Source organism: Corvus hawaiiensis, chromosome 9 (assembly GCF_020740725.1).
Source record: "Corvus hawaiiensis isolate bCorHaw1 chromosome 9, bCorHaw1.pri.cur, whole genome shotgun sequence".
NCBI lineage: Eukaryota > Metazoa > Chordata > Aves > Passeriformes > Corvidae > Corvus > Corvus hawaiiensis.
Window position 1 is genome coordinate 19,281,991 of NC_063221.1, and position 12,088 is coordinate 19,294,078.

Consider the following 12,088-nt stretch of genomic DNA (forward strand, 5'->3'; position numbering starts at 1 on the left):
CATATATTCATCAATATAATTGGTCATGCTGTGATTGAACCATTCTTATTTAGAGTGAAATGTGTATTTTCATGGGTCTTGCTGCTCTGCTCTTTGGTCCATGCAAACCTTCTGCTCAGGATGCTTCAGTTTACAGAAGTGCCAAGAGTAAAACAATGAGACTGCCAGTCCTAGACTATAAATTTGGGGAAGTGTTGGTGAAATGAGTTTTTGTGGCTGAAAACACCCTTCCTTTAGGTTCCAACTCACAGAAGGTATAGGGAAAACAAAAAGAAACGAGGGCCACTGTGTAAATGGGATGATGTTTTGCAATGTTAAGCAAATGAGTGTGTCTGTGCTGAGAGCTTCTGGTGCTCAGGAAGTGCCTTAATATACTCTGTGCAGTTGCACAGGAGTTTCTTGCTTTGGCCTGCACCCTTTGAGAGTAATGGGTTAGTGTGAGAGACTGGAACCCTGTAGCTCTAAATTGTGATAATGTCAGTATGAAAAAACAGTTAGGATTGATCCTTGAGCAGGGATTACTTGTCATGGTCATACTGTGCTCCTGTGAAGGTCAAGTTTGGGAGAAATTTAACATATCTAGATATATGCATATGTCTGTTTAAAAAACTCCCTATCTCTTCCCCTGAACATAATCTGTAGTGGTGTTTCAGGTATTTGATTATTTTTAGTTTGCCTCTTCCTAGATTCTATCTATTGACAACTATTTTCTGTTCATCTGTCTATGCAAAGCAGAATCTAAAATACTTTGTGCAGTTGGTAATAGAATTCTTGGCAAAGGTAGATTTCAGGTGCTAGGAGAGAGAAAAAATTTGGAATGGGAGAAACATCCAATTCAGCTCTTGCTGTTTTTGTCTCTGTGACTTGTTTGTGTAGCACAGTACTGTAGCTCTTACCACCTAAACAGCCCTGCATCATCTGGTCCCCTGCTGTAAGGGTGAGAGGTCTAAAGGAGCTCAGCAGGGGCATGGGAATTGCAGAACTTGAAGATCAGAATGGACCAATACAGAACTTACAATAGTTGTTTAAATCTGTAGTATCCAACTGGTGGTGGATGATGGCTTCAGACTTCTGCTTCTCATAATAATTTTAATGAAGCTGCAGCTTTCCAGCCATGTGTGATGTGAATTTGGAGATTGGTTGTTGCTCTGCAGTGCCCTCAGCAGCAGGATGTGGACACTGCTGCCACACTACTGACAAGATGTAATTGTGTTACCTAAACAAAGCATGAGAGCAGTAGGATCATATTGGGTATTTTTCATAAAATGATTTTGGCTTTTGTTTTAGACAGAAAAGCTTCCTAAGTTTAGCAGTCATTTAAAATGCTTTTAAGCATGTAACTGGAATGTAACATGAATTATCATTTCACATTTCACTGCAATTCTTTGCATGCTGTCAGTGATTCCTGGCTCTGTAAATTATGGCTAAGTTAGGCCAACCTACAAATCCTGATATCTTTGCATAATCTCTGTTGTGAATAGTAAAAGCATGTGTATTCTGCTAATCCATATTCAGATAGATCCCTGCAGTCAGAGTGCTAAATATAATTTGGTTTTAGGCCAGGAAAAATAAGTTATCTTTTTTTTTAATATGAAAAAACACTCTGAAGCAAATGAAATATTGCCTTTTTTGCATCTTTTTGTTTTTAATTTTTTAAAAAATATTCCACAGCAGACGTTCTCCCCACAGAAAACAGCAGGAGAGTTTTCTTACATAATAATCTGACAGATGTGTCATGGTATCTAATCCCTTAAACCTCCAAAGCCCTCTGATAGTGGATGTTTTAAAAGGCCAGATTGAAAAGCATGCTGCTCTTTTATTGAGTCTTTGCCTTCAGTGCCCATTCCACACTTGATCGCTTCATTTTGCTAAAGCACAGTATGCGGTAACTTGAAGTCAAGAGAAAAAAAAAATTATATCTTAGAAAGCAGAATTAAAAATACCATTAAAACAATTAATGCCAAAGGAAAATACCATTTAAAAGCTACATTTACATCTGGATTTTTTTTTTGATGCTTTCTCTGAGGTTCTGTCAAGAAGTAAATCAATAATAATTACACACACAAAATGACCAGCAGACTTGCAACTGAACCATCAGGATTTTCCCATTCCTGAACTATGCAGCCGTGTAATCACATTACTGTAACTCTTGTACCTCATGTCTCGGCCTTGCTGTGCCTTCCAGCATCGGGTCCGAGTGCACCACAGGCCGTTCCAACTGGGGGACTCTGGCTTCTACTTGCCTGGGTAAGCACCTGGCATTCTTTTTAAAATAACAAAGTCATTAGAAAAGGCTTTGCCTCTTAGCTCACTTTAGCCTTTTCTTTTTCAGAGCAGTTATAGCTTTAATAATCCAAATGTCAGAGGGAACATGAATTCAGAGGTTCAGGGTTTCAGTTAATCATGTTAAATAAGTTCCCCTGATAGTTAGGTACAGCAGCATACAACCTTGTTTCAGCTACCAGGAGTTTTAGAGAACTGAGGTTTGGGTAATCAACATCAGAATACATGTGCCTAATGCACCATTTGCCATAAGCTTGCGTTCTGCATAATTACAAAAAATCATATTAGGTACTATTACACAGTGTTGGATCTGAACTTGTACCTAAACTTAAAGGAAGCAAATGTTTAGAAAGAAAAGCTGACTTCTTTGAGATTTTGACATCTGCAAAAAATGCAGTGTGGTCTTAAATGTATAGGTAAAAACCGATACTTTAGAATACATAAGAACACCTAGAATTTATTTCAAAAATATTTTTCATATTTGTTTTGATAAAGTCAGAGTTTTCTGGTTTTTATAATCCTCATTACTTTTGCTGAGACAATTATTTGAACTGACTTGAGTTATCTCACCTGATGAGGTTATCAAAGATTTGTGAAATGACACTCTGGGACTGAGAAAGTAATCATCTCTTGTTTGATGACACGAACTTGTCTGTCTTTTTTATGAATTCAGCAGCTAACCTTGACTTTACACATGGCCAGTTTCTACATTTTTTGCAGCTTTAAAAAAACCTGTTTTTCAACAGGTTAATCTTATAATGCAGTGATTTCTTTTTACAGTGGGAATTTCTGAGTGATTTTTAGTTTTGTTCAGGCTAAGGTTCTTTATATACCAGCTGTATACACAGAGAATGCAGGATAAAAACAAAAGAGGACAGACAAGAAATGAAGATTATACACAAAGACTTCCAGGTTAAAGTGGTTCTGCCAGTCTAGCAAACGTGAAATACAAGGTTAAAAAAAGAGGTCTTTATTATTTAAGCGGTACAAGATTGCATTATGGACAAGAGGTTTTCATTAATGTAGATTACAGCGCTGTCTAAAGATGGCCTCCAGCCATTGTACATCCCTTCTTCTGGGGTCAGGCTTCTTCTGCTTTTCTTGCAGAGAATTGACCATTGTCAAGTTATCACCTCTCTATGGTTTGCTTGTTTGTATTTAATTATTGTGTGTATACTGAGGAAATCTTGATGGTTCAAATGAACATTAACATTTGGGCTTAATCTACAGCATGCTACAGCATGTGTATTTCTCCTGTACTGGTGAGATTGGATAGTGGATTTCAGACCCTTGTCTCAACGTTGACAGGCACTCTTCGGGAAATCAGTGATACAGGATAAATGTCTAGGCAAATCTGACAGCACATTGCTTGATTTGACTCTTCAGGTCTGTAAAGAATGGGGAATATGAAAGAAGAGAAAAGGCGTTCTCTTCCTTTCCAGCTAGCTGAAGGAACCAACCTCTGTTGGTTGGTTTGATGTTAATTTTACTGTCTTTTGAATAGTGAGGGTTTTCAGAAGCAAGGATTTCCCTTTTCATGGAACCATTTCATTCCAGAATTAGTTGTTTTTTCTGTAATACCTGTCCTTTTGGTACTGTCATAATCCCTCTGAAACAAACTAGGTGTTACTGGGGAGTAGAGTGCCAGCCTTGAGAGCTCGAGCTCTTATAAAACCACTGCTGCCTGTTCTTAGGCAGCTATTTTGGTCAGTTTGACTTAGTTGATGTGTCTCCAAGGGTAATAGTTTTTCTATTGTTGGGAGCACTCTACCAGTTAACCAATTAAGGGAACACAGTAGACTTCACTCTTGCAGTGGATAACAAGGTGAGGGGTCTGCTCAATTCTGTTGCCTTCTGCTCGTGTATGGAATATGCTAAAATATCAGGTTGTGATGAAAGTGCTCTGATTTTTGGAGGCTTAGATGTTCTTTGTGACTTCTGAATGATAATTTGAGCTCAGAATCTCACATGTACTAAACAGCTATGTAAACTGTTAGGCATTTGATCTTCCTTTTAAGTGACAATGACTGTTTTAAAATCATCCTGCCCTTGCTACCTCAACCTGTCATTGATACCCTATAGCCAATCATTTGTTTGAAACCAGAGCTCTGCAACAAGATCAGCGAAGTTGAATTGCAGAGGCACTTCTTGAGCAGGCAGCAGCTGAACGCCGCTCATGCACAAAGCCACTGAAACCAAGAGCAGAGAAACTGATGTGCTGAGATGTGACCAGAATAGTGAGAAAAAAATATTTTTTTCCTTTTTTTTGTTAATTTTAATTTATTTTTGTTTTTTACCTTGCAGTACAAATCAAAATTTGGGTCTCTGGTATCTTAGGATAATACCCTAGATACTGAACTGTAGACGAAGTGTCTTTTCTCATTATGAATAGTACTTACATCAAGCAGAGGAGATTTGACAGGAAAGAAACACCTCCTACTTAGCAATATTTTGATGGACTGGGGTTTTTGTTCATGCTTCACCTTGATGTTTGAATGCTCACTCAAGGGTGTGAGGTATTTTAGATTTCTTTGGTTTAAGAATTTTTTTTTTTAAATTAAGCAGTGGTGGGCTTTTGCAGGTGGAGAAATAGAACTTAGCTCTCTCTTTCCAGCAGGTGGTTATCAGCTGTCTGTGGACTGGATCAATCAGCTGAGCTCGCAGGCCCCGTGTCCCATCCCTGGCTGCTGGGAGCCTCCCACAGGTGCTGGTGTTGCACTGAGGGCCCGTGCCTGGAGTTGCACAGCCCAGGATTAGCTGTGCAGATTGTTCTTGTGGATCAAGCCCTTCATTTCTGTGCACCTCTCCTCTCCACCTGTAAAACAGAGGGCATCCCCAGCCTGCAGCATGGCAGGAGAAGAACAGAAGGTGTTTGGGTACTGCCTTGTGCTGGGGGTCTATGCAGGCATTTCAGCCAAGGGGGAAATGGCTTTGCTAAGGCAGCTACAGAGGGGGACTAAGGTGTCAGATTTCTGCATAACTTAGTTTTGGTTTAATCTACTGTTTCTATTTGGATCTTTATTCAAAACCAGCTTTTGCAACTGGCCTGAGTTTCATGAAACATGACTGTGCACAATGTCAGATTGTTTCTGTCTAAAATACATAGTTGCTAGGGAAAGATATTACTAAATGAATAATTGTATTTTTTCCTGTGTTGCTACCACCCACACAATTTCTAATATTCTGTCCTCTTAATTTTGATATATACTTTGATATAGTTTATGAACCACATAAGACTTTACCTCTATGACTGAGTTTCAATTTTGCAAAAAAAATCATGGCATGATTTAAAATTTTTTTTTTAAGATTCTGGTTCCTGATTTTTTGACTCTGCTAGTGTTATTTATACCAAATGTATTCTGCTTGCAAATAGGGGTTACTGTAAATGAGTACCGTTTATACTTTTGTCAAGTGTTTGCTACATTGTTGAAGTTCCCCATTTAAGAAACCCCAAACAATAAACCTGTTTCCTGATTCTAGAATCATGTTACAGCACTTCCAGATGTTGTCAAATACAATGCTTTAGTGAAGGAGCCTTCAAGAAGGAAACATAAACCAGGGAATCTAGACTAAATGACTTGAAGATGATTTCAGAGGATCTATCATCCTATTCCCTTAAAAATGGGGCAAGAAACTCACTGGTCCTGCCTAAACACTAAGGGAAATTACAGGCAAGAGGTACATAGGTCTCCTCTGCCTCAAGTCTGCTTTCCACTGGATATTTTACCATTTCTATTTTAAAGAACTTTCACAGGTTTACTGCATCTATTTATCAGCAGAAAGGTTACAGTCACTGAGAAACGGCTGAAATGTGCCATGGTCCATCTGTCACCAATTAGATTCACTGTTACCTTTCTACATCCAAAATTTGGATGCCCAGAAATCATGAAGTCAGCTGTCTGGCCACGAAATGTTGCAGGAGAGAATACATAAAATTTCTTACACTGAAACACTTCACTTTTTTACAAATGATCTAATTGTTACTATGGCCAAAATGGTATGCTTGAGACCAGACATTAGAGCAGCTATCTAGAAGAGAAAGAGATATAGTCCTGCTCTAAATACTGTTTATTTAAAAGAGATATGTTAATCTAACTGGATGAAAAAACAGTAGTGTTCCTAATCTAGAGCTGTGGATTCCTCCAGGTACCTAGAGTTAGGCAGCTAGTTAGGAGGAAGGGTGTGCAGCAGGAAATGCCTGGCTCGAGGGGAGAGGAGCTGTGACAGCCAGGTATTCCCCTCTGAATAGGCAATTCTGCGTAATTTCTGTGGGATGCTCTTTGTGTGCCATCACAGCAGTAAAGATGGATCAGGCCAAATTCTGATATTGCTTGCTTCTATGAAGAGCCCATGGGCTTGTGCAGGTGTAATGGGTTGCAAATTAGTGAAATTAGATAATAATTCTGCTGGCACTTCAGAAGGAGAAGTAAAATTCAGAGTCCTTTGCAGTTGGCGGAAGTGATTACCTACAAAGGGCTAGCAGGAAAATTATCCATCTGAATCGGCACTTTTGCAAATGAAGCTGCTGGTTAAAACTGGCATTATCTCAAGACCCCTATCTAGTGAGCTATCAATCAGGAAAACTAGAGATCCTAGGCTCAGTTTTGCTGTGTGACTCTTCTTTGTAACCTAATTGTCATGTACTTTGCCTGCTGTTCACTGGAAAGGCACATGGTGTAATAGCTATCAGTGGTATCCACTGTTAAAAAAACCCAGATAAATTGAAAAATCCATGACATCTTGTGTTGAATGTGGGACTTGCATTATGATACTTTAGAGGGGGGGAGGGGGGGAGCTGCTCGAAGTTGTGTTGTGGTTTGAAATCAGAAGAGATCAGAAGTATCAGAAGGTAGATAGCAGGGAAACGTCCATACTGTGGATGAGTTACGGAGGTTTCTGACTTTGTTGAGAGGGGTTTGTTGCTGCTGTTCTGCTGGGGGATTGAGGCATGTTCGCAGAAACCAAAAGCACTGGGTACCATTATTATAGCAGTTGCTGCAGAATCAGAGAGCAACTGGGGTAGACTGGAGATCCCAGAGTGCAACCCTCCTGCTCAGAACAGGGTCAGCTGGAACAGGTTGCTCAAAGCTGTGTCCAGCTGGGTTTTGAACATCCTCAAGGATGGAAACACTGCAGTCTGTCTGGGCAAAGTGTTCCAGTGTTCAATTGCCCTTACAGGATATAAATAGGTTGTCCATATGCTTAAATGAAATTTCTTGTATTTGTTATGGACAAGTCCTGTACCTTCTAGGTAAATAAACCCTGTGGTTACAACACTGACAGTCTTTAACAACAGTTTTTAACTCCTCCTCCCTCCCCCCACCCTCCCAGCCATTGGTCCATTGCAATGATTGCAATTAGTACAACCCAAGAAGATTTCAAGATAGTTTTTTTTTTGTGAAAAAGGCATCACTAAGAAGAACTGGACTTGATTCTAATACTCAAAACCAATATTGACAAGTGTGTACTATTCAAGATTTAGTACTGCTGCAACTCTTTTCTGTCAGCCTCTAATGTAGTGAAGGTCAGAAAGAACACTGCTTTGTAACCAGGCAGAGCTGAAGTTTGACTGTTATTAATTTAATTATGTAAGGATAAAATGGCTGTGGTTCCCATTTGGAGATGTTTAATGTGATAGACATAAATCACTTCAGCACTGTAACATCATTGAAATGAATGGAGCAGCTATAGCTTGTAACATTTCCTGTCTCATCAATTGCAGTCAGAGTTGTTTTCAAATTTTGGATTACATTAAAGTTGCTTCCAGTGTTTGGATGCTTAAATGCAGTAGTTTCTGAAGGTGGCTATGGAGGTCTCCACATATGTTTTCCACTGTGGTTCAGCTGGCATATTCTTGCAGCTGCTGCTTTACAGTTTATTCCAAGAGTTTTGTTTGTGTTCTTTTTCCTTCTGAAGCTGTGTCCTGACAGCGCTTCTCTCTCAGCTCACATGGAGAAAACTTGTCATAAGATCAGGATCTGAATTGGGACCAGTGGTCTGTGCTTATTAACAAAAACGCTTAGGGGGTGCAGATAGGTTAATTGAAGTTAGTTGTGTGTGACCAGGTTGGTTTGTCTTTAATCTCCTATGTTTAAATTTCATATGCATGAAGACAATTAATCCTCTTAACTGCTGTAGACTTTGAATGCTTAGTAAATAAGTGGCCTCTTTAATTGATGCGATGGTGTTTGCCTGTTTAAACCAAAATAAAAGTAAAGAGCTACACTGGGCCTTGAGGGAATCTTCCTCAGTGCAATGAGAGGTTCTATTATGTAAAAGGCTTAAGAGTCTTCCCAGCTCATTATTTTTATAGTACTGTCTGCTTTGCTCTTTTAAGACAATGCGCTTTTTTTTTTTAGCATCAACAATTTTGAGATCAGAGAGCACTTCCTAAGTCAAGGCAAATTAAGCAAGATATTTCAGCACCTGGCAATCAAAGATGCACTTCTCATGCATGAAAGTTAACACTATTTTGGTTTTGTTGGCTTTTTTTTTTTCTCTGAAACCCAAAAAAGTTCCTCTCAAGTGAAGAGCTTGTTATTTTTGCAGTGCGTACTTATTTCTTCACACTGAATCATGAAGTGCTTTACAGAGTGTGTATCTAGGGATTAATCACTGGCCAACCAACCAAATTACTGATATTCTGTACCAATAAATCTGTACAATAGTTTTAATGAGATGTGAAGAATATGTTCTTCATTCTTAATTGAGTCTTGAATTTTATTCAGGTAGGATGTTAAGACTTATTCCACTGAATGCCATGTTAGTGACACTTAATACAGCACATCCTTTTTTGTACCAGATTTCAGATCATAGCTGTGTTTCTTAAATCATTGTTCAAATGTTGTTTTACTGTGGCCTGTGTGATGAATAGATTAGGTATAATAAGATGGAAGGAAGGACCTGACATTTACAGATATTTTTTCATACATGAGGTATGGTAGAGAGAGGGATTGTTGTCTCATTTGCAGTGAAATCTAAATTCAGATGAGTTTCACAATAAATATTTTTCCAGGCTGCAAATGTCCTCAGTATTGTGCCAGGCAGCAGCTGAGCACAGATGACAATGGTTAGTGCCTCAGCAAGGCTTTTTCCAAAGGTGTCACACTCACTGCCTCAGCTTGATGCTGCATAGCTGTGCTCTGAAGTTCTCAGATCTGATCACACTTACTTATGCATGTAATTGTGTTCATATGTAATTTGTTATTAAATTCACTAATATTCAATAATTTTGGGGAACTAATAATCTATTTTAAGTGCAGTCTGCAGTTTTGAATAGCTTTTCTTTGAGGTTCTTAATTTTTTAACACAACTTTTAAGGTCAGTGGTCTGACTGTGTAAATTATTAAATACTTCTGAATTTTTTATAAATTTTCCCAGCGATGCAGACTGGATTTTTCCTCCTCTTCATAGTTCCTGGATGTGTGCAGTATGGAGGGTGATACTGTACATACTTTGATTTCTTTCAGATCATAGTTAATGTGAAATCTAAGCTCTCATTTTATGAATTCTAGTAGTAACATAAAAAACATCTTGCTCCTTCCAAATAGAATTGACCTGTGTCTTTAGTCTTCATGAGACTGAACAGCAAGTATCATGTTCATCCCATGGTTTGGGCTTCCTCTCTAGTGGAGCCCAGGTACCTCTCTGGATCAGTTCTCAAGGCAAGTCCTGGCGCTGTTGCAGCAGAATTTGACAGTCTGCACTTTTACTGACTCTAAACCTGAAGATTCTGCCCTAGGTCAGACACTGCTCCTCTGAAATTGTGCAGCAACAGGACATCTCTCATTTTAGTAGGGTAACAGTACAGGGAAACATTTTTCAATGTTTTTGTCTGTTTGAGATTCCTGGTTGAAGATCCTTATTTTCTGTATGTGACCTTGACTGTTTTACTTCAACATCTATGTGACTGTGCTAAGGCAACCCAGTGGAATGGGTGCCCTCTCTATAGTCTTGCTCTCTAAGCAAGAATCAACCTTAAAACAAAGTTGGCAACTCATGAGAAAACCCTTTGTAGTTGGGTAGACACGTTTATAAAGTATCTGTGTAATATAAGGAATGAAAAGCTGCCAAATGCCTCTAGACTGGGAATTCCATGGACAAGTCATCCCCCTCATCTTGACCCTCCCCTCCAGGATTCCTACAGACTGTGAAGAAGTCACACCATGGCCACACCAGTGACAAGGAGTGATATTGAAGTGAGCTTCCTGAGCTGCCTGCAGAATTTACAGTCTGTATTACTTTCCTCTTCATAATTCTTGAGTGGAAGAGATTAACACCTCTGTGTGCTGGCAGCTTTTTCTTTTCCAAATTTATTTATTGGAGAATGCAGTGCTGCTTATCCTTCCTGAGACGCTTCTAGAGGGAGTAAAAGGGCTTACCTGGTAATAGCATATTGCAATGGGCACACAGGATATTAATTATCTGTGGAGCAGATAAACACGCTACCAGTTACTTGCTGTAGCAACAAAACCTGTAAGTCACAAATGAGCTAAAATTTTCCCTGTGCAAAATTTTCAACTGGACTAGTTTATGCTCAAGGGAATCGAGAACTACCCTTTCTGGTATTTCAGTGTCCACATCCTGCCATGGATTGGAAATGCCTGTCTGTAAAGCAATAACTCTGCTAGATAAGCAATTGCTTTAGAAAGAGTTCTCTGAATTTTGAGGCTTGCTTCACTTTCCCATGAGCACATATCTGAAACAGTTCAAATAGTTCTCAGTTGGAGACCACCATTATAGGGTTTGGTGTCTGCAGCCCCCCTCAGTGGGTCTATTTTATCCCTGTGCCTACATTACCTTGTAGCCAAAAAGTAAAAATGTGGTTCAGTAATTGAAAGCATTTAAATTCAAATGTGAATTCAAATCTTTGCAAACATGACATTTATGTTTGAGTCAGCCTTTGGATGCTCGTTGCCCTTAATAAAAATTAGTGCAGTATCTTCCTATCAATGACAGTCACATCAGATACATAACCAGCAGCTGTAAAGAAGCTATAAAGCAAAAATATCATTCATTAGATTTTCAAAACCCAAATAGTTCCCCCTTGCCAGGAAAAAAGCCCAAAAACCCCAAAAACTAGAGAAACATATGTTCTAAGACTAGGAGATTCTCTTCCCCTGTCCTTTTAACTCTAGTATTATTGAGGTATTTGGTAAATGTACCTAAATTTCTTGAGTTTCATTCTTGCTGTAAGGAATACTTTCAAATAGTTCCTGTATGTACCTTATATTTGCAAAATCACTACTTTATACAAAATCTTAGGGAAAGAAATAGAAATGAAGAACAACCTAAAATGTAGAGACTACATACCAAGATAAATGAGTCTGTATATTAGATGCTGCTTATGCTTAACTTGACAACAGATGTCACAGCCTTCAAAACAGCAATTCAAATACAAACCAGGGCTTTTAAATTTTGCTTGTCTGTTTAAAAAGAAGCTTAAATTTATGCTGATGGAATCAGGCAACATCTAATGTTTTCTGTTGCTGCTGGGTGTGTGTTCAGACTGAAGTGACCACCCATCCTGTGTCTTGTGATGTCTGGTCTTGTGAAGCATCTCTGCCCTTCAGGCTGAGCAACCTTGTGCTGTTTCTGATCCAACATGAGCAATGAATGTTCAGCATCTCTGGAAATCAGACACAAATTGTCTCAAGTTGGGTGCCCCAAATCTTCAGAAAATGCTGTTAATTAGGCATTTTGCTGGAGGGTGCTCTCTGAAACCACCATGAGATAGGGTTACTGTGATTGAAGTCCCTTCTACTTTGGCATCTGATTTTAAAATGAGTGACAATAAACACAGTGC

General features: G+C 39.0%; 1 long non-coding RNA gene across 1 annotated transcript in view; it reads left to right on the forward strand.

The window, feature by feature from the left end:
• Positions 1 to 1,892: 1,892 nt before the first annotated feature.
• LOC125330487 overlaps positions 1,893 to 12,088 on the forward strand; it is a 31,589-nt gene continuing 21,393 nt past the window's right edge. The window contains exon 1 of the long non-coding RNA XR_007205562.1: positions 1,893 to 2,247. This is a non-coding gene — a long non-coding RNA (uncharacterized LOC125330487). The remainder of the gene's footprint in view (positions 2,248 to 12,088) is intronic.